This window comes from Macaca thibetana, chromosome 20 (assembly GCF_024542745.1).
Source record: "Macaca thibetana thibetana isolate TM-01 chromosome 20, ASM2454274v1, whole genome shotgun sequence".
Lineage (NCBI taxonomy): Eukaryota > Metazoa > Chordata > Mammalia > Primates > Cercopithecidae > Macaca > Macaca thibetana.
Genome location: NC_065597.1, coordinates 46,053,116 through 46,076,006, shown reverse-complemented (window position 1 = coordinate 46,076,006; position 22,891 = coordinate 46,053,116). Strand labels below are relative to the sequence as shown.

Here is a 22,891-nt window from a genome sequence, read left to right as displayed (position 1 = left end):
GCAGGTTTTTAATTTGAAATAATCTGACTCTTCCATTTTTTCTTTTATTCTCTGGGATTTTGAGGTTAAATTTAAAATGTCATTGCCCAGACCAATGTTGTGAGCCTTTTAGTCTGTATGTTTATAGTAGTTTAGAGTTTCCAGTCTTACATTTAAGTAACTAATTTATTTTGAATTCTGAGATGAGGATCTCATTTTATCGCTTTGAATGTGGATATAAAGTTTCCTCAACACCATTTATTGAAGATACTGCCTTTTCCCTAAGAAACTGTCACCTTTTTAAGTATGTTACTGGTATTTTGATAGAGGTTGCATTATATCTGTAGATCATTATGTGTAATAGAGATAGTTAACAATATTAATGCCAATTCATGAATGAGTAATATTTTCCATTTTTGTGTTATTTAATGTTTTTAGAGTATAATGTAAAGTGTTTCACCTTTTTGGTTGAGTTTATTTCAAAGTGTAGTTACTACAGTTATTGTGGATAAGATTGTTTTTAAATTTCATTTTGATATAGTTGTTAGGGTATAGAAGTCCTACTGACTTTAGGATGTTGCTTTTGTGTTCTGCAAGTTTAATGAATTTGTTTAATAGTTCTGATAGTTTTTAGTAAAGTGTTCAACTTTTCTATACATACGATTATGTCATCTTTGAACAGGATAATTTAAATTCTTTTATTCAGTCTGAATTCGTTTGATTTTATTCTCTAATTTCTCTATCTTGGACATTTTGTACCATGTTTAGTAGGACTGAAGAAAGTGGACATCCTTGTTCTAGCTCATAGAGTGAAAGCTTATAACTTTTCCTGTTTAGTATGTTCTTAGTTGTTTTTTTTTTTTTTTTTTTTTTTTTTTTTTTTGCTATGCATGAGATTTATTGGCTTGAGATGATTTTTCCTATACCTAATTTTTTCAGAGATTTATCATAAAGGGATTTTAAATTATGTCAAACTATTCTACATCTATTTAAATTTTAGAGTTGTGAAATCATAACTAATCCTACATAAATAAAAAAAAGTTTTAAAGACTATTATGAACATCACTGTGCATGCAAATTACAAAATTTGTAGAAAATAAATAATTTTCTGAGTACCCACAACTTCCTAAGATTGAACCAGAAGAAACAGAAGTCTTGAACAGAGCAAAAATGTATAAAATGTATAATGAGATTGAATAAGTAATACAAAACATACCAATCACAAAAAGCCCTGGATGACTGGGTGCAGTGGCCCATGCCTGTAATCCCAACACTCTGGGAGGCCATGGCAGGTGGATCACCTGAGGTCGGGAGTTCAAGACCAGCCTGAAAAACATGGAGAAACCCTGTATCTACTAAAAATACAAAAATTAGGCAGGCGTGGTGGCACATACCTGTAATCCCAACTACTTGGGAGGCTGAGGCAGGAGAATTGGCTCAACCTGGGTGGTGGAGGTTGTGGTCAGCTGAGATCATGCCATTGCACTCCAGCCTGGGCAACAAGAGTGAAACTCTCAGAATAATAATACAATAATAATAATAATGAATAATAATAATAAGCCCTGGATCAGATGAATTCACAGCCAAATCCTACTACATATACAAAGATGAGCTGGTACTATACTGAATGTATTCCAAGAAAATCAAGGTGAGATTCCACCCTAACTCATGTGAAATCGGTATTGTCTTGATACTAGAATCTAGTGAAGACACAACAATAACAAAAGAAAAACACAGGCCAATGTTCCTATGAACATTAAAACAAATTCTCCCTGAATTACCAGCAAGCTGAATTCATGAGTAAATATTTTGCCACAATCGTGAGTTTTATTCTGTATTCAAGAATGTTCCATTATATGCAAGTCAGTAAGTGCAATTTATCTTGTAAAAATAATAGCAAAAAGTTATTAAATAAATAGATGCAGAAAAAGCACTCAAGAAAATCCAATATTTATGGGGCAATGACAAAATATACCTCAAAATAGTAAGAGCCATCTATTACAAATTCTCAACCAACATCATACTGAACAAGCCAATGTGGATGCATTCTTCTTATGAATAGAAGTAAGACCAGAATATCTACTGTAAATATTCCTGTCAACATAGTTCTGAAAGTCCTAGCCAGAGCAGTCTAACAAAAGGCATTTATATAACAATAAAGTCAAATTATTTTCACTGATGACATAATTTTCTACCTAGATTTCACAAAAAGACTTCTAAGCCTAAAAATGACTTCAGCAAAGTCTCAGAATATAAAATCAATATAGACAAATGAGTAGCATTTCACACACCAATAACTTTGAAGCTGAGAACAAAATTGAAAACATGGTTCTGTTTACAATAGACACAAAAAATAATACCTAGAACTACGTTAAATCAAGGAAGTAATATCTCTACAAGGAGAACCACAAAATACTGCTGAAAGAAATTAGAGACAACACAAATATTAACGGAAAAGCATTCCATGCTCATTGAATTGAATAGTCAATATAATTCAAATGTTTGGGCTGACTAAAGCAACCTGCAGATTAAGTGTTATTTCTATCACGCTATCAATGCCATTTTTATAGAAAAAAATACTATTCTAAAATTTATATGGAAGATTAAAAATGCCCAAATAGCCAAGGCAACTTTACACAAAAAGAACCTGGAGGCCCCACATTACCTGAGTTCAAACTGTACTACAAACTACAGTTACCATTATAACATGGTTCTGTTGCAATAATATACATATAGACCCCTGGAACAGAAGAGAGAGCCCTGAAATAAAGGTAGACTTCTACAACCAACTTATTTTTGACAAAGTCAATAGAAATAGATGAATGGGAATTAACTCGCTGTTCAATAAATGGTACCAAGAAAATTGGTTAGTCATGTGCAGAAGAAGAAAACTGGACCCCTACCTCTTACCATATAAAAAACATGAATAAAGATAGGTTAGTAACTGTGAGACTTCAAGCTATAGAAATCCTAGATGAACACCTAGAAATTATTCTAGATACTGGCTCCTAAATAAAATTTATGACTAACATTTTAAAAGTGAATGCAACACAAAAATAAAAAATTCCATCTAATTAAAGAGCTTCTACATAGCAAAAGAAACCATTAGCCAAGTAAACAGACAACCTGCATTATGGAATTAAATATTTGTAAACTGCATACAAAAAAGATTAATATACAGAATTTATGAGAAATTTAATAAGCAAAAAAGGAGACAAATAGGCACTTCTCAAAGGAAGACCTAAGAGCTGGCAATAAACATGCAAAAAGTTGCTCAATATTCATAATCATCAGAGTCACGTACATCAAAATGACAGTGTGGTGCCATTTTACACCAGTTAAAATTGCTAGTATTAAAAAGTGAAAAAACAGATGTTGTAGTTTTGAAGAAAAGGAAATTTTTATACACTTGGTGAGAATGCAAATTAATTCAGCTCCTGTGGAAAGCAGTTTGGAGATTTCTCAAAGAACTAAAAATAAAATTGCTTTTTGACCCATCAACCTTATCAGTGGGTATATAGCCAAAGGAGAATAAATTATTTTGCCAAGAAGATACTAAATAATCACTTGTTTATTGAAGCACTATTTACAAAAACAAAGACATATAATTAAACGAGGTACTTAGGAATCTTAGATTGGATAAGAAAGATACTAAACAATCACTTGTTTATTGAAGCACTATTTACAAAAACAAAGACATATAATTAAACGAGGTACTTAGGAATCTTAGATTGGATAAGAATAATGAGGTACTTATACACCGTGCAATACTATACACCCACAGAAAATAATAAATAATTTTTTTTGTGCAGCAACATGTATATAGCAGAAGGCCATATTCTAAGCTAATTAACACAAATCAGAAAAACAAATACCACATGTTTTTACTTATATGTGGGAGCTAAACATTGGGTGCACATGGAAAAAGATGGAAACAGTAAACACTGGGAATTTTAAAAAGAAAAAAGGAAGGGAGACAAGTATTGAGAAACTATCGGATCTGATGTATGCTGCTTGGGAAATGGGATTATTAAGTGCCCAAGCCTCAACATCATGCAATTTACCAATGTTACAAATCTGCATATGTACCTTCTGAATTTAAAATAAAAATAATTAAATCCTTTGTGGTATAATGACATGTTAGATTTCTCCAATTCTGGGTTAACAGTTGTAATTAGTGGTGAAAGAATTATTTACTCCTTAAGGCATAGGAATGAATGTTTGTTTACCAGGACTCTTTGCATTCTATAAGCTGCTATCTCTGAAAACTCTTGACCTATAGCCCGAGAAGTGTTTTTATCCCTAAATATGCAGCTAAAACAAATGACTCTACATCTTTATCATTTATTATCTGTACAGTAGACTATAGAGTTAATTTGTAACTCTACTCTTGGGGTAAAATGGTATGTTTAATCCCTTTTTTTCCAGAATGAACCATTTTTGAAAATGTGAGGCTGTGAAAATCCTGCTAAATTGCTGCATTAGGAAAAGGAAATATTTTTAAAAAACGCATAAAAGTCTTACTGCCATGGCTCAATAATGATGAAACAGACAGTGTGGGTTATTCGAGACCTACATTGCTGCAAATGCTCATTCCATCACAATCATTCTGGTAGAAAAAGGAACAATGGGTTAAGAAGGTTTAGAATACTTTTCTGATTCAATTGCAGTGTTAGATTTCTGTTTTTATTTGCTATATAGAAGTCTGTACTTCAACAAAAGATGCCATGAATTTCAAGTTAATATGCTTACACATATATTCTCTGTAGAAGGGTACTAATGTGTTTGAATCGAAATGCAGCATTTGTGGCCAGGCACAATGGCTCCTGCGTGTAATCTCAGCACTTTGGGAGGCTAAGGTGGGCGAATCACCTGAGGTCAATAAGATCAGACTGGCCAACATGGTGAAGCCCCATCTCTACTAAAAATACAAAATTAGCTTGGCATGGTTGTGCACACCTGTAATCCCACCTACTCGAGAGTTTAAGGCAGGAGAATCGCTTGAACCCAGGAGGCAGAGGTTGCAGTGAGCCAAGATTGCACCATTGCACTCCAGCCTGGGTGACAAGAGTGACTCCATCTCAACAACAACAACAAAAATGTAGCACAAGGCCTTTCTTGTGCTGCTCTGTTTGTGTGAAATAGGAAGGCAGAAAGTAAAGCAGAGTCAATCATGATATTTCTAGTTTCTACAGTGACAGCATCTGAAATCTAGTGTTAAGTCAACTAGAAATAATGGTAGTATTTACAAACTGAGAAAAAACAATTCTTTATATTTTTAGTTTATTTTTTATAGCTTATAAAATGTAGTTTCTGAATTATTAAGTTAAACAACTTGAACATGCAGATACATAAAATTTCATCTGGATGATAGTATTAATATTTTAATAGCTTATGATTTTGAGTTATAATTGCCTCACTTGGTTTACCTGAAAGCAGTAGTTTATTTTCTAAGTATAAATAGAGAATAGGCTTTCCATAATCCTAAGTATAGAGATCCTTTAAGATTAATACTATGATTATATCTGAATAAAATTTATAGATTTCAAGTAACAGAAATTTTGATTTTTTAATAGATGTGAAAAAGCAATGAAAATAATTTGTTAAAGTGAGTTTTTTAAAAAAACTTCACGTGTTCAGTAAATAACATTTGAAACCACATTGTGACTGACCAGTAATTCCAATCTATTTTATTTTAGTCACTGAGAAAACTTAATTATTCAACAAAGGCATTTTTATATTAGTGGTTTTGAAACTTTCAGAAACTAGATCACTCAATGGATAATGATGTGTATGCAGACTACAAATATTCTATATAATGAGGCTCATTTTACCTTTTAATATAAAAATTCAATATATTTTAAAAATAAAATTATTGCCTTTTTAAGTCAGAAGAGGGATGCCATTGTTAGAATTAATCTACCAAAGTATTTGTTTTAGACTTAATAATAACTACTTTAAACTGAAAATCAAGTTCTACATACTAGCTAAGGGTTAAAAAATGGTATTTAAATTTCTCTTTATTTCTACTAAATTAGAAAATTTAAAGCCGAAATGCGAAGTCAGGAATGAAAACAAGCATTGGATTAGAGTGTGTTGGGCATAATAGTTAAGACTGAAACTCAGTATCAGGTGGTTCCTGATTGCGTCCCAGGTCAGCCAATTATGGGCTGTATGACCTGAATAGTTTTATGTCCTGTCTGTGCTTGACTCCTCAGCTGTACACCGAGGATAATACTGCCAAAATCCTAGGGTTTTGGTAAAATGGAAGCAATTAATGCAAATAAAGGTGCCAGAAGAGTACACAGCACATAGCAAGTGTATGGACAATTTATAAGCTCTTATTTGTTGATTCTGTTAGATCATGATAAATGCTAATCCTGAAAACAAGGTGGCCACATTAGTAGTTTGTAACCCGTTTTCATTCTTATTCAGTCTGTGGTAAAATAGAGGTTGGCAAATTCCCATATATTCATATATGACATGGGTATAAATATGAAAAGATTTCTTATTGAGTACTATTCACACTCCAGTAACACTAGACAAATAAGTATTTAAATACTGGATGTTTGTCAATTTTAAAATTAGAGAAGGAGGCAAACTCTTTTTTCATCTATTGAATAAATTCTTTATGTTCATTTGTTAAATTTAAATGTAGTTTAAAAATATAAATTCAAATAACTTTTCTTCTCTAACAAGTGAAGGAAATTATTTATTTAGATATTTAGAGAATTTTAAAGAGTTGCTTTAGAGTCTTTTAAAGTATTATATTGTTTTGAACATAAAAAATCAACATTTGATTCCTGAGTGTTGGGTTCAGACTATTCATGATATTAAAAGTTTACTTACCTACATCACGAAATGAGCAAGCCAGTTGAAATGAAAATATATATGTGTATGTTTCCTGGAATTTTAAGAGGAAAAAACATTTTTTCTCTAGTCTAATTTCTTAAAGTTTTTCTCTCTCTCTTTTTTTTTAATTACTAGTATTTTAGATTGACAAATTAAAGATGCATACATTTATGGGATACAATGGGATGTTTTAATATAGGTATATAATATGAAATAAGCCATATTAAATAACATTTATCAGCTCACTTAGCAATCATTTTTTGTGGTGAGACATTTGAAATTTACTCACGGTTATTTTGAAATATATAATACAGTACAGTTTACTAGAGTCATGCTGCTGTGTAATAGATCTCAAAACTTATTTTCCCTATTTGAAACCTTGTACCCTTTGATCAACAACTTCTTATTTTCTTCCCACCACTCCCAGCCTCTAATAACCACTATTCCACTTTCTACTTTTTTGAGTTAAACTTTGTTAGATTCTACATATACATGAGATCATGCAGTATTTGTCTTTCTTTGTCAGGTTTATTCCGTCTAGCATGGTGTCCTCCAAATTTATCTATATTGTTTTAAATAGTAAGATTTACCCCTTTTTAAGACTAAATAGTATTCCATTGTGTATCTATACCACATTTAAGAAAATTAATTTAGATATATTAATGTATTCATCTATTGGTTTGAAACAATCGTTTCTTATTTAGGGATTTTTTTTTGTCAAAGCAGGTGTGTCTCAGATTACTAGAAGTGAAACCTCATGCCTTGGAATTGCCAGATAAACATTCCTTGGCCTTTGTTGTATGCATCAAAAGGATTGATGGCGTCAGTTTACTGGTGCAGAGAACCATTGCAAGTCTTCGCCTAAAGAAAATTTTTAGAGGTGTGTTTGTAAAAGTCACCCCCACCCAGAACCTAAAAATCTGCTTATAGTGGAAGCTTATATAGTGGGACCTTATGGGACCTGGGGATTTCCAAATCTGAAGTCTGTCCAGGATCTCATTTTGAAACGTGGACAAGCCAAGGTCAAGAATAAGACCATCCTTCTGACAGACAACACAGTGATTGAGGAGCATCTGGGGAAGTTTGGTGTCATTTGCTTGGAAGACTAGTAATGAAATTGCCTTTCCAAAGAAGCATTTCCAGGAGATCTCATGGTTCTTGTGCCCTTTCCACCTCTCAGTGGCCTGTCATGCTACCAAAAATAGAACAGGCTTCCTCAAGGAAATGGGCACACCTGGGTATCGAGGTGAACACATCAAGCAGCTTACCCGTCAGCTGAACTAGACCCATTTGCCAAAACTGCAGTGAATTTTTATCAATGAAATGGAAGCATGTTTTTGGCTTTTTGGAGAATTTGTATCAAGTATATTCAGAGAAGATTATTTTCCAGTTTATCTTCAAAAACTGGAAAGGAAGGGTCAAAGAAAAGACAGTAGCTTATATTCACGGCAAGTAACTCTCATCACAGTCCAGTTCCAAGGAAAATTCTAGAGTTTTCCACATTGGCTGCCACCTTATCTGAAAGCAGCATATTCTATGGAGGAAGGAGTCCTGCTTTGTTCCATCTTCTATTCTAGGGTTTAATGTTGGTAAATGAGTAACTCTAACATTTGTACAAGCTCCCTAAGACTCCTGCAGCAATCAACCAAGCACAGGGACGTAATTGAATCTGGAGATTCCTGGGGACTTGTTTTGAAAAATACATGACATACATATAGGAAGAAAGACACAAAAGTAAATATTCATTTGTCTCTGCTGTAAGTCTATGTTCTAACTTTTCAGTGATGGCTTTGAGAGCTCTCAGACTTGACTGGCTCTAAGTGTATCTGGTGACTTTTGTATTCTAACCTGAAACTGGTTTAGTACTTTTTCCTAAAAGCTCAAGATTTGAGAATGGGGACTCCTTCACCAGAAAAACATGTATAAACTCAAAATGTTGCTTGCAGTTCTATGGTGTTTAGACCTTTCTCAATTACCTGTGCTCTTTACCGGTTTTGTTTGTTTTGTTTTTTGTTTTTGTCTTTGTTTTGAGATGGAGTCTCACTCTGTGCAGTGCAGTGGCATGATCTCAGCTCACTGCAGCCTCCACCTTGTGAGTTAAAGTGATTCTCCTGCCTCAGCCTCCCAAGTAGCTGGGATTACAGGCATGTGCCATCATGACTGGATAATTTTTGTATTTTTAGTAGAGATGGAGACAGGGTTTTCACCATGTTGGCCAGGCTAGTCTCGAACTCCTGACCCCAAGTGATCTACCCACCTCTGCCTCCCAAAGTGCTGGGATTACAGGTGTGAGCAACCGCACCTGGCCCTTGTGTACCTTATGTGAGGAAGTCCTGCTCTTAATCAGTATATGTCATGCAGACCCTGATCTTGCTACTCTTGTTCCATGTCCTGTAGAAGACCAAAGTTTACCAAGATAGCTTTTTCCCTTCATGTTGGCAGACAGTGTTGCCCCCTGCACCATCTATAACTCAGAAATGCCCACTATTTCTCCCCCTGGGCTTCAGGATAGAATTATCTGGTTTTTCTGATGATCAGCACTCTCCCTTAAAACACAAATCAGGAAGGAATTAACAATTTTCTTTGTTTGGCATAAATGAAATTAGCACTGATTGGCTTTGTAGGCCCCAGACAGGCAGGCAGCTTAATTTGTTCCTTGCATATTCTAGTTTCCAGAAGTATTACCCCTTGTCCTGCTGGTAATGACATAGTAGCTAGCAGACCAGCAACTGGGTATCTGGGGATTTTAACCCTGAAAACAGTGGGTTTGATAGTGCTTGTGTTTTTCATCAGTGTCCACCCCAAGTGGGTCTGAAGTTCCTGCTACTGTCTTCACTTAGTTACCCCCCACTTGCCATCTGAGCAATTGGTGAGGATGTGCCAGGCCTAGGTTAAACTTGGAAACATGCTTGACCATTCTATTCCCTGCTCCTTTCAGATCAGTTTGGCTGCAATTTTGACACCTGGGACCCTCAAGCATAGCTGGGAAATCAAGTTAGGGGTATAACTGCCTTAAAATATGCCCACTTATGAGGTAATTAGATTGATTCTCTCCAGAGGTAACCTGCCAAGAAGAGATGCTATAGATGTTACTCTTATACTGTAAAACATTGTGAAATCAGATTACTTTAAAATGATGTATTACAAACTTATGGAAAAAGCAGGTATGACTATGGAAGCCCAAGGCTTATATCCCAGCTGTCTTACACTAAATATGGGTACAGTGTTTCCACTCTTGTCTAAAAATGGGAGCTAATACCCTCCAACCTGTTTGCCTGACATGGTGGTTAAAAGGATTAAGCAAAACAATAGTTTGTAATTTATTCTGTCAGAGCAAACTGATGGTAAATAAAAGGAATAAGTTGACTAAAAATAACTTTTTTTTAAAAATAAGAAAAACCATAAAACAGGTTTGTAATTTATAATTGTAAACAAATAAAAGATATTATGAAAATCAAATTCACATCTTTGAATGGCTTGGCATAATAGCCATGTTTTTTTAAATGGCTAGATTACTGACAAAAAGCAAAGAAAATATTTTGGTTTTGCTCAATCATTAAGTTTTTGACCTTCTAAATCTAAAATACTGCCAAAAGGATTTGAAGGGAATATTTTTTAGGTGGCTTCTTAGGGTTTCCAATGCAATACAAGAAGAATTTTGATAGGCCAAAAAAAATGCATTCTACATACACAAATTTCTCTTCTCTGATTGGTTTAACATTGAAAATTGAAGGTTGAAAATTTAGTGTCTCAGTATAGAGTAAAAATATTTATTTTTCAGTCAAGCAAATAATTCTGTAAAACTAATGGGTAACAGATACCTTTAGCTGACCAAAATAAATAAATAAATAAATAAATAAATAAATAGTATGACTATATTCAGTAAGTATCTAGCCATGCAATTGGCAGCCCAATTAAATTCAACCCCCAATATGTGCAGGTGAAAAGCATTTATGTGCAATGTGCTGCACCTCCAGTTAGCACTTTCTTCTACCTGTCTACAGAGATACCAATTATCCCTAAGTAACTCAGAGTAAATACTGGGAACTGAGAATGCTGTGTGCAGAGTGATTGCTGGGAATATGGTTAATGCATTTCTTCCATATTAAAAAAAATCATGAATCCTCAAAAAGGCTTTTAGTAAAATACTTTATTTCTAGTGCTCAATTTGGATTCATGGAAAATTTAATATTCCGGGTAAGTCAGAGACACTTAAATGTCAACCAAATTTTATAAAACATATTTGAATGAGATCAAGTCTTTGGTGAGAATTTTATTAGTTAATTTAGAGAAAAATTAAAAACCAATACTTTGGGCCAAATAACAGTGTTTGGCATAGGAGTACCACCCAAACAAATGCTCTTCATCATCATTATCGTTAAAGTAGCAGTAGCACCACATGCTTTCTGGAACCAGCTGGCCTGTTTTTCACTTGTGTAAAGTGGTGAATGCACTGAAATAGTGAAGGAGGGTAATATAAATTGAATTCTTCTGTGAAATACAATTTTTAATAAGAAGCATTTGTTGTAGAACTATAGATGAGTTCTACATGTATAGTTCTACAAATATAGATATTTGTATGAAGTTATATTTTTACTTTTAGTAACAGAATAACTTCATTCACAATATTCTCTTTTTCTGCTGTGTATTTGCTAGCTTTGGGTCAAATATTACCTGAGCTCAATAATGAATATTTATTTCACCACAAACATTTTATTACTGACAAATTTTAATATTTTGTTTAACATACATTAGCTTTTGGTGAAAAAAATTGTTTTTTAGTGTGTTGTTTATTGCTGAGAAGTGTCCATTCTGCCAAGAAGCTGCAATTGTCAGCTCTACCCACATTGACTAATACTGAGTGAAGTGATTGTGTGGATAAGAAGCAAATGAGTCTTTTCTGTATCTCCTTTATTTATTGACTGAAGAAAGAGGAGGATGCAGATATAAAACGAAAGAAGATATCCCAAAAATATCATGAAGAAGTCATCTTAACCAGAAAAAAAAGTAGGGGATGGTTATGTCAGCAGAAAAAAATTATTTTGCTAAGCCTCTGAAATATTAGTATACAACCTGCATTGCTTTAACAGATATATTATTTCTTCAGTTTTGATTCTTCAGGATATGATTTAATTCCCTGGTGAATCAAAACTGAGAGGAGAATAACTTATTTGTTAAAGTAAGAGTTGTAAAGAAGATCCATTACTTTTGACCAATATCTCCTCCACCCCCAACTCCAGGCAATCATCATTCTACTTTCTGCCTTTATGAATTTTTTTACACTCTACATAGAAATGAGATCATATGATATTTTTTTTTCTGTGCTGACTCATTTCATGTAGCACAATATTTCCCAGGTTCATCAGTGTTGTTGCAAATAACAACTTCCTAGCATCCCATTGTGTAAATATACCACATTTTCTTTATCCATTCACCTGTTGATGGATACTTGATTTTTATCTTAGCTATTGTGAGTAATCCACTTCCTTCTCTTTCATTTGTGTTTATCTTTTTTCCTACCCTTTTTTATTTCCAGGAATAGTTTAATTTTAAAATATAAATTATAATTGTTAAATACCTTGATTTTGATGCCTTCTTTTTGGTTAATATTATGATGGATTGAAAAATAAGTTTAAAAAAATACTTGGATTAAGGCCATTACTTCATTAGTAACATAATTGGAGACAAAACAGTAAGGAAAATCAATATTGATTAGTGAAATAATAATTAGCCCTGGTAGTTATTTTCTCTTCTACCTAACATGAAAGCTGCCTCTTTGTTTCATTTCTCCCAGTGGTGAGAAAGAGGCTTCTGATCAAATTGGTCAGCATAGAATTTTGTAAAATTTACTCTTTTGATCTGAAAATTAAACTAATCTATTACCAGTAAAGTTCCTGTGTTTTTTTTTTTGTTGTTGTTGTTTGTTTGTTTTTTAAATTTGAGATAGAGTGTCGCTCTGTCACCTAGGCTGGAGTGCAATGGCACAATCTTGGCTCACTGCAACCTCGGCCTCCTGGGTTCAAGTGATTCTCCTGCATCAGCCTCCCTAGTAGCTGTGATTACAGGTGTGAGCCACCACGCCCAGGTAAATTTTTTTTTTTTTGTATTTTTAGTAGAGACAGGGTTTCACCATGTTAGCCAGGCTGGTCTCTAACTCCTGACCTCAGGTGATCCGCCCACTTCAGCCTCCCGAAGTGCTGGGATTACAGGAGCCACCACGCCTGGCTGATTTTTTAATATGTATTGTTTTACTCTATTCTGTTTAAATTCTTCAGAAAAACTAAGCTGACAAAGCATGCATTTAAATTTTTTGGAATTAAAATTACTTAAAAACATTTTTTATAGAAACTAAAACTAAAAATAATTTTAGATTCTTAGAAAACATCTCTCAAATGTTACCTTCCTCTGACAGTAGATATCTATTTTTCTATATTGCTATGAAACAGCTTTGTCTGTTTTCTGTGGCCAACTCCATCATTTCTATTCTATTTTGTTGTACAGTATTTATGTTATGAATTTTACATTTAAAAGTTATAGTCCATGGAATGTCATTTTCAAACAGTTGACAAACCTTTTTCCATGTAAAACTATCTGCTTAATTAACACTTTATTTTCACTCTTCAAAGTCATTTCAATTGGATGAAAAGCAAAGGGAAAGTTAGATGAGTGTGCTGAGCTGGTCCTCTCTAGTGTCCATCTATTCAAATTCACACAGGTAATCTTCTAATGAAAGAGGATGCACTTCAACAGCAATGTGGAACACATGTGAAAAAAGAGAAAACACTGCCTTTCAAGAAAACGAGTTAATTGTTCTTATTCTGTGTGTGTGTTGATTGTAAAGTTGAGAATAAAGACTAAAGTGAGAGAGAGAGAGAGAGAGAGAGAGAGAGAGAATACATTAGTAGTGCAATGCAATGCAGATCCTATGCAACCTTCTTGTTTGTCAAACATACCCTGAATGGTTTTAAGTATTATGTTGCTGTATCCCTCACTTATTGGACTCTGATGATCATTTTCTACTTTAACAATTTAAATATGCACTACACATCATCCAGAGTCTTGTCCTTGATGCTTAAGTGCTCAGACATAAAGCTATTGAAAATATTATTGGTAAAAGATGTAGTTTTATTTATTTTGCTACAGAGCATTTGATGCTTGTAAGCTTAATTCCCTTGAACCTTTGAAAACATGGTTCAGTTTTTCCTTCATTTGGAAAGCCAAATTTAGTTAGGAGTAATAAAACAATAAACCTGAATATAAATCATATTGGAATTGAACCCAAATTATTAAATATTACATTTGATAAATGAATTTGTGTCAGAAATGTTTTTAAAATTTTGAATAGAAAGTGTGATAAAGCTTAAAATTGAGAAATACACATGCTTTTATGACAAATCATTTTCTGATTATTTAAAGTTTCAATTTTGCAGTGTTATATAGTAGACTTCAGTACAAGTTGGTTGTGTTTAAAATGTGAATACTAACATATCAGAGAAAAAATGTTAATAATAAAAAATACAAAACAAAGCGTGATTAGAATGATGGTCGTTGGAGACCTTGGAGTTTTTTGTTGTTGTTGTTGTGTTTTTAGTTAAAAATATTTAAATGAGAGAAACACAACAAAGGCGATGCAGCATAGAGTAATTTGTTGCAAAGGAGGAAGACTATTTTAAAAGTTAGGTGCAGAATAGCCAGTACATTCTGAGAGAAAAAGAATTCATGGCAGACGGTTTATAAGAATGAGACAGCAGATGTGTGGTATTATTTCTGAGGGCTCTGTTATGTTCCATTGGTCTATATCTCTGTTTTGGTACCAGTACCATGGTGTTTTGGTTACTGTAGCCTTATAGTATAGTTTGAAGTCAGGTAGCATGATGCCTCCAGCTTTGTTCTTTTGGCTTAGGATTGTCTTGGCAATGCAGGCTCTTTTTTGGTCCCATATGAACTTTAAAGTAGTTTTTTCCAATTCTGTGAAGAAAGTCATTGGTAGTTTGATGGGGATGGCACTGAATCTATAAACTACTTTGGGCAGTATGGTCATTTTCACGACATTGATTCTTCATATCGTGAAAACATAGAATGTTTTTCCATTTGTTTGTGTCCTCTTTTATTTTGTTAAGCAATGGTTTGTAGTTCTCCTTGAAGAGGTCCTTCACATCCCTTATAAGTTGAATTCCTAGGTATTTTATTCTCTTTGAGGCAATTGTGAATGGGAGTTCACTCATGATTTGGCTCTCTGTTTGTCTGTTATAGTGTGTAGGAATTCTTGTGATTTTTGCACACTGATTTTGTATCCTGAGACTTTGCTGAAGTTACTTATCAGCTTAAGGAGATTTTGGGCTACTACCATCTGATCTTTGACAAACCTGATAAAAACAAGCAATGGGGAAAGGATTCCCTATTTAATCAATGGTGCTGGGAAAACTGACTAGCCATATGTAGAAAGCTGAAACTTGAGCCCTTCCTTACACCTTATACAAAAATTAATTCAAGATGGAGTAAAGACTTAAATGTTAGACTTAAAACCATAAAAACCCTAGAAGAAAACCTAGGCAATACCATTCAGGACATAGGCATGGGCAAAGACTTCATGACTAAAACACCAAAAGCAATGGCAACAAAAGCCAAAATTGACAAATGGGATCTAATTAAACTAAAGAGCTTCTGCACAGTGAAAGAAACTACCATCTGAGTGAACAGGCAACCTACAAAATGGGAGAAAATTTTTACAATCAACCCATCTGACAAAGGGCTAATATTCAGAATCTACAAAGAACTTAAACAAGTTTACAAGAAAAAAATCAAACAACCCCATCAAAAAGTGGGCAAAGAATATGAACAGACACTTCTCAAAAGAAGACATTTATGTAGCCAACAGACACATGAAAAAATGCTCATCATCACTGGTCATCAGAGAAATGCAAATCAAAACCACAACCAGATACCATCTCACACCAGTTAGAATAGGATCATTAAAAAGTCAGGAAACAATAGGTGCTGGAAAGGATGTGGAGAAATAGGAACACTTTTACACTGTTGATGGGACTGTAAACTAGTTCAACCATTGTGGAAGACAGTGTGGTGATTCCTCAAGGATCTAGAACTAGAAATACCATTTGACCTGGTTATCCCATTACTGGGTATATACCCAAAGGATTATAAATCATGCTGCTATAAAGACATATGCACATGTATGTTTATTGCGGCACTATTCACAATAGCAAAGACTTGGAACCAACCCAAATGTCCATCAATGACAGACTGGATTAAGAAAATGGGGCACATATACACCATGGAATACTATGCAGCCATAAAAATTGATGAGTTCTTATCCTTTGTAGGGACATGGGTGAAGCTGGAAGCCATCATTCTGAGCAAACTATGGCAAGGACAGAAAACCAAACACCGCATGTTCTCACTCACAGGTGGAACTGAACAATGAGAACATTTGGACATAGGGTGGGGAACATCACACATCGGGGCCTGTCGTGGGGTGTGGGGATGGGGGAGGGATAGCATTAGGAGATATACCTAATGTAAATGATGCATTAATGGGTGCAACACACCAACATGGCACATGTAGACATATGTAACCTGCATGTTGTGTACATGTACCCTAGAACTTAAAGTATAATAAAAAAAATAAATTATGGTAATGTTCACACACACAAAAAATGAGACAGCAAAAATTGTAACTAGGGAGACTCCATGGGAGTCTTATATAATTATTAGGAGATGGGAAGAGGTGTTACTAGTAAGCATGTTCTGGGTTGTCCTCTTGGTGCACATACACAGTGGGTGTACATGCTTGTTCATATGTCATATGCCTCATTAGCATCTTAAATCTCCACTCACGAGTGTGTTTTACACTATTATAATAAGTAAATGGTCAGTATGTTGACAGGTAAAATCAAAGTTTGCATGCTGTCTACAGGGAAAATTTCCTACTGGAGGTAGCTTTGCTTAAATCAGCTGGAATACAATGCAAATACTTTGGCTTATTGTGTTGATGATATGCAGTCACCATGCAATCACCATGGTTGCTGCATCCTGAGGACGTGGTGACTTTCTTGACCACCTATCCTGCCTCAATAGTACTTGTCTTGATTTATTTCCAACGATCAACTCTGGACTAATACTAAACTGTTTCATCAATATTGTCAGCAGTGGGAAAATCAAAATTCTTAAACATATTTGAGCTTGATTAGTGTCATTAGCTGTATCCCCAGAATAAATTATTTTACAGCCTTAGAGCTTCAATATTTATTATTAATCAAAGTACTACTTCCTCCAGGGCTGATTTAATTCATACATGGTGGCTATAAGTATTTTTCACTGAATGTCTTTTCTAAATATATTATAGTAATTATTTAAGAATAAAAATAAAACAACTCATGTTTCAAATATATTATAATCAATGTGTTATGTTTTGTCATATTTAATGTATTTATAATTTCTAAAATATGCCAAATAAAAATTTTATTATTTTTTTCCAGAATAACAGACTAAGGGTTTCTAAATCATGATTTTGCTTACTTTTGCATATGGTTTTGACTGCTACCATTGAATTTAGGTTGAATTTTAAATGCACTGTTTAGCTTGTGTGGTTTTTGGTTCATTTGTGAAAGCAAATATAATAGACTTCGACTAACTTGGCTTCATTTCTTCTCTCTTGCTCTTATTACATCTCGGGCTTTAAAAATGACTAGGATTCAAAGAAGGTTGGTTTTGAATCAAGCAACAGAAAAATCCCAGAAAAGACTGAGGGAAATAGCTACCGGACATTGCCTTTCAGTGAGATTTATGCATGAAACAGAGTTCAATGAAATTCATAATATTATTCCAAGTTTGTTAAATTTAGAAACTGACTACTTACAACATATTGGGACACTTGTCTTAGTTTGTCTATGACACCCCTAGCTTGGGGAACTGGACATTACAGAAAAGGATATTGCTACTATAATAAGATTGGGAATAAATACTTACATGTTTGTAAACATTTCTCTTAATAATCCTTAGACACGTGTCATTCTTGTTCAGTCATGTTGGCACAACTGTTTATGATTCCAGAGACTGCTTCCCACCAAATTCAAGCCATGGTGTTTTCAGCTTTTTATGTTTTTTTTTTTTTTTTTTTTTTCTTTTACCCAGTATGCTTCACAGTTGACATCATTATGTTGGGGTTCCCCAGGCAATCCCTGAGACTTAGGCCGAGGCGGGCAGATCACGAGGTCAGGAGATGGAGACCATCCTGGCTAACACGGTGAAACCCCGTCTCTACTAAAAATACATTAAAAAAAAAAAATTAGCCGGTCGTGGTGGCACGCGCCTATAGTCCAGCTACTTGGAAAGCAAGGGAATCACTTGAACCCAGCAGACAGAGGTTGCAGTGAGTAGAGATTGCGCCACTGCATTCCAGCCTGGGCGACAGAGCGGAACTCCGTCTCAAAAACAAAAACACACACACACACACAAACAACAACAACAACAAAAAAAAAACAAAACAAAAAAATTTACCAAACGTCATCAACAATTTAATAGGCCAGTGGGATTTCAAGAAAATAGATTCGTTTACCCATTATCAATCAATATTAGCTAAAACTAGAAAATTTTAAACACACCATACACAAAATAAAATCAGTCAACTAGCTCCAGACTTAATCTGATTAAAACAAGACTTCTCAGTACTTGAAAACACCAAATTATTGATTAAAAATATTCATTATTGATTAAAAATATTCATTTCTGTGTAACTGCACTGTGCTGTGGTGCACAAATACAACAAATTTTCTTCCTTCTAAATGCGACCATTCTTGGCTTTGTGTTCACCTAGGCACTGCAAACTCAACTGGCTTTAGTCACGCTAATATATTTAAGTTCATATATCAATTGAGAAAACAAAGGGACCTCAAGTTTTTGATTCAACTATCATGGTGTTCTCAACGTGGTGTAATTTTGTATTTATAAAGTATTTTCACCTGAATTTAATAATTGGAATTTTTAAAACTTTTGGTATCTTTCAGATATGTTTTCTCATAATACTCAAGACCTCTTGAGAAAAAAGCGCATAGAAGCATCATTCCAAAAATTGATATTGGATAGATATGGGAGCTGTGGCCCTCAGAATTTACACTTAAGAGTGGGGAAGTGAGGGTAAGTATGGCAGTCACAACAGATGTTGTGATGGACATACAAAATGTAGCACTACTACCTGTAACAAAAACGTCACTGCTATAAGAGGTCAAAAACAAAAAACTCCATCTATGTCAGTTGCTTTTTCTAATCCATGTGTTTCTGCAACTAAATGTCAACATCAATTTTTGAAACATACCTTTTCTTTGAAAGAAAATTTGGAAAATCTGAATAGTGACTTAGTCCACGTTTCAAATAATCTTATAAACCAGTTAAAACATAGAATTGGAGTAAATGTTCAGTCAAATATTTCTGAAAAGAAAAGATTTAAAAATGAAGAGGTGATTTCTAAATATGATCAATTTGATGGGTCCTTTGTTAAAAGTTTGTTTTACCAACAAATAACACCTCATTCTGCTTGCGATCGATATAGAAAGGTCTTCATTCATTCATCATTGATTAATCAAGTCAGGAAATAGATAATTTGGGAAAATATCACACATATGATAAAACTTTGACAGCCTTTAGGCAGGTCTCTACCAGTATATTTGTATTGCAGAGAAAAATCAGTGCAATAAATCTGATACAACATAAGCCAAGGCATAAGCCCCAGAAGACGTCAGAAAACTCATTTTCTACAGAACCATTACAAATGTAAAACATGTGAGAAAGTCTTTCATGAATGCACCAACCATATCCATCGGAGTATCCATATTCAAGAGAAGTCTGCCAAATGTAACAAGTGTGTAGAAACTTTTATGCAGTCATCAAAACATACTCAGCCTCAGAAAATCCATGTTGGAGAAAAGTCACACAGATATAATAATGGTGAGAAAATCCTTAGTAAATTGTCAAGTCTAAGAAACTATAAGATAATCCATAATGAAGAGAAACCTTACAAATGTAAAGAATGTGACAAAGCCTTTAACCATCGTTCACACCTTACTCAACATCAAATAATTCATACTGGAGAGAAACCATACAAATGTAAAGAATGTGACAAAGCCTTCAATTGTAGTTCACATTTTACTATACATCAGAGAATTCACACTGGAGAAAAACTTTACAAATGTAAAGCATGTACCAAATATTTTACTTATTCTTCAAATCTTGTGCATCAGAGAATTCATATTGGAGAGAAACCTTACAAATGTAAAGAATGTGGTAAATCATTTAAAGTGTCTTCAGCCCTTACTCAGCACAAGAGAATTCATACGGGAAAGAAGCCCTACAAATGTAAGGAATGCAGCAAAACCTTTAACTGTAGGTCGTACCTAACTAAACATCAGATAATTCATACCAGAGAAAAACTTACACATGTAAATCATGTAGCAAATCTTTTTCTCGTCCCTCAAGTCTTATTATCCACCAGAGAATTCATACTGGAGAAAAACCCTGTAAATGCAAAGAATGTGGCAAAACCAGCCTTTAATTGTAGTTCACGCCTTACTTGACATCGAAGCATTCATACTGGGGAGAAACCCTACAAATGTAAGGAATGCAGCAAAGCCTTTAACATAGGTCATGCCTAATTAACATCAGAGAATTCATACCAGAGAAAAACTTGACAAATGTAAAGAGAATTCATACTGGGGAAAAAACCCTATAAATGCAAAGAATGTGGCAAAGCCTTTAATTATAGTTCACGCCTTACTCAACATCAAATAATTCATACTAGAGAGAAACCCCACATATGTAAAGAATATGGCAAGTTATTTAATCGATGCTCAACCCTTTCTCGACATAAGATAATTCATACTAGAGAATATCTATAGTTGTGGTAAATGTGGAAAGAGTTTTATCCAAAATTTAGAACTTAAAAATCACCATAGAGTTTATAGGGAAACAGACTTTGCAGACTGAATAAATGGGAGGAAGTATTTAATCAAAACTCAAGTCTGAATGTGTCAGGACTTACACAAAAAAGGACTAAAGCACAGATCCCAGACTTTACATTAAATAAGAATATTTATTATGGAGGATTACTCTAAAGTCAAAGCAGTTATTTATTTTGTTATGTGTTTCAAATGAGCAAAAACATTGATGTTTGGACAAGTAATTATTCAGTGAGCACTTTTTTTAGTAGAGACAGGGTTTCACCATGTTGGCTAGGCTGATCTCGAACTCCTGACCTCATGATCCCCCCACCTCGGCCTCCCAAATTGCTGGGATTACAGGTGTGAGCCACTGCACCTGGCTACCACAGCTAGTTTTAAGAAAATAAATGCTTCAAAGTCAAATCGAACTTATTTATTTAATTTAAAAACTGCAAATGTAGTGGTGAATGACATGAAAGGTCTCTGCTTTCACAGAGTTTACACTGTAAGGTTTGAAAAATAAAAACAATTAGAAAATAAATTATTACTCATATAATGCTGGTAGTATAATTTGGCATGACATTCTGGAAGAGGGCTTGCCAAGGTCAAGGCCTACACAAGCTGAAGATACAAGTATATGTTAATTATATTTGTGGTTGTATATCTACATAATTATATAATTGAGGGTGAAGCTGCCCAAACTCCTCAAAGTAGGACAGCAAAGCAACCACCACAGATGGATAAGACAAATGAAAAGTGAAAGAAAATTAGCAGAAATCAAAGACAGATGCTAAAGCAGTGCAAAATGCTTCACACCACGACAGAAATGGAGTTGATGACGGAGTCTGGAAAACGAATCCTAGTCACAGAAAGGTCAGCAGTGAACGTGGTAAAGTGCTCACAATTCTGGTCCACTGGATCCCACCATCCCTAGGACAGTAAATACCACCACAGTCACCACCCAGCAAGTTACCACCACATCATCTCCTGTTTGTTCCAAAATGAATAAAGTTGATTCTGAACACAAGTGCAAATAAAAAAGTCATTAATCATTTTTTTCAACTAAACTGTCATGGTTTAGTTTACATTTTTTAAAGTTTTATATTTTGAAAATGCAGTTAACAGTTGTATGGCTTATGAAGTTTTTGACACTTGAATTTTTAAAATGCAGTATATTTTAAATTAACAAGAGTAAACTATGTATTTGGTTTATGTATTTAAGGTGCAGACTCACAAATAATGCTCCTGTTTATGATTCAAAAACTTCAAAGTTCAGTTTTCAATCTGTACATACACAGAACAGTGTATCATGCTACAACATTTGTTTTCTAAAGTGGCCACCACAGTTCCTGTCTGTCTGGATATATTTTGAACTGTTGTATGTTAAATATGACATTAAAAAGACACATTATTATGTTTTAGGTAATCTCAGATTGGTGTACACAAACCAACTTTACAAATTACTGTAGGGTTGAGCAAACTATGTATCCCGGCCCGCGGGATCATCGAAGCAGGCCCTGGAGGAGGGAGTGGGAATTTGGGGGACAAGAGACACGAGAAATGGAGACAAGACAGTGCTCTGATCAAGTCTCGTTTAATGGCGGTAATGCAGTGCCTTATATACACTTGGAGGGGAAGGGGTTGGGCCAGAGGCGGAGATGATCTCATTGCAGAGGGCGTGACCAAGTAGGTATTGGTTTCTCTGGTCGAACGTCATGTTGCACCTGCGCTGTTAGTTGGTAATTTTCCTGGGCACGGGATGGTGCCTGTGCTACAAAGTAAAAATTTTCGCGGCTGCGGGGGAAAAACAAGTGAAGAAGAAGCAGGAAGAGCGCCATCTATTATGAGGTATTGATACAAAAGAGAAACAACAAATCTAGGGAGGAGGTAGAAGGTGGAAAGGAATAGAGCTCGGGCGTTTAATCATTAATTATTATTTGCTATGGCCGGGGCGCGCAGCTCCGGACAGGTCCCCCTTTTTATTATTTTATGATAAGAAATGACCCCTCGGGAACTGCGCCTGTCTTAGGTTGGGTCAACTCATCCCCATCTTCTAGGCCCGTCATGGGATAAGGCAGCAGCAAGGGCGGCCCTCCTGTCTTAGGCTCCGA

At 34.6% G+C, this 22,891-nt stretch overlaps 1 pseudogene; it reads left to right on the top strand.

Moving 5' to 3' along the window:
* Window positions 1-6,243: 6,243 nt before the first annotated feature.
* Window positions 6,244-8,359, top strand: LOC126944125 (60S ribosomal protein L7-like 1; annotated as a pseudogene).
* Window positions 8,360-22,891: the final 14,532 nt, after the last annotated feature.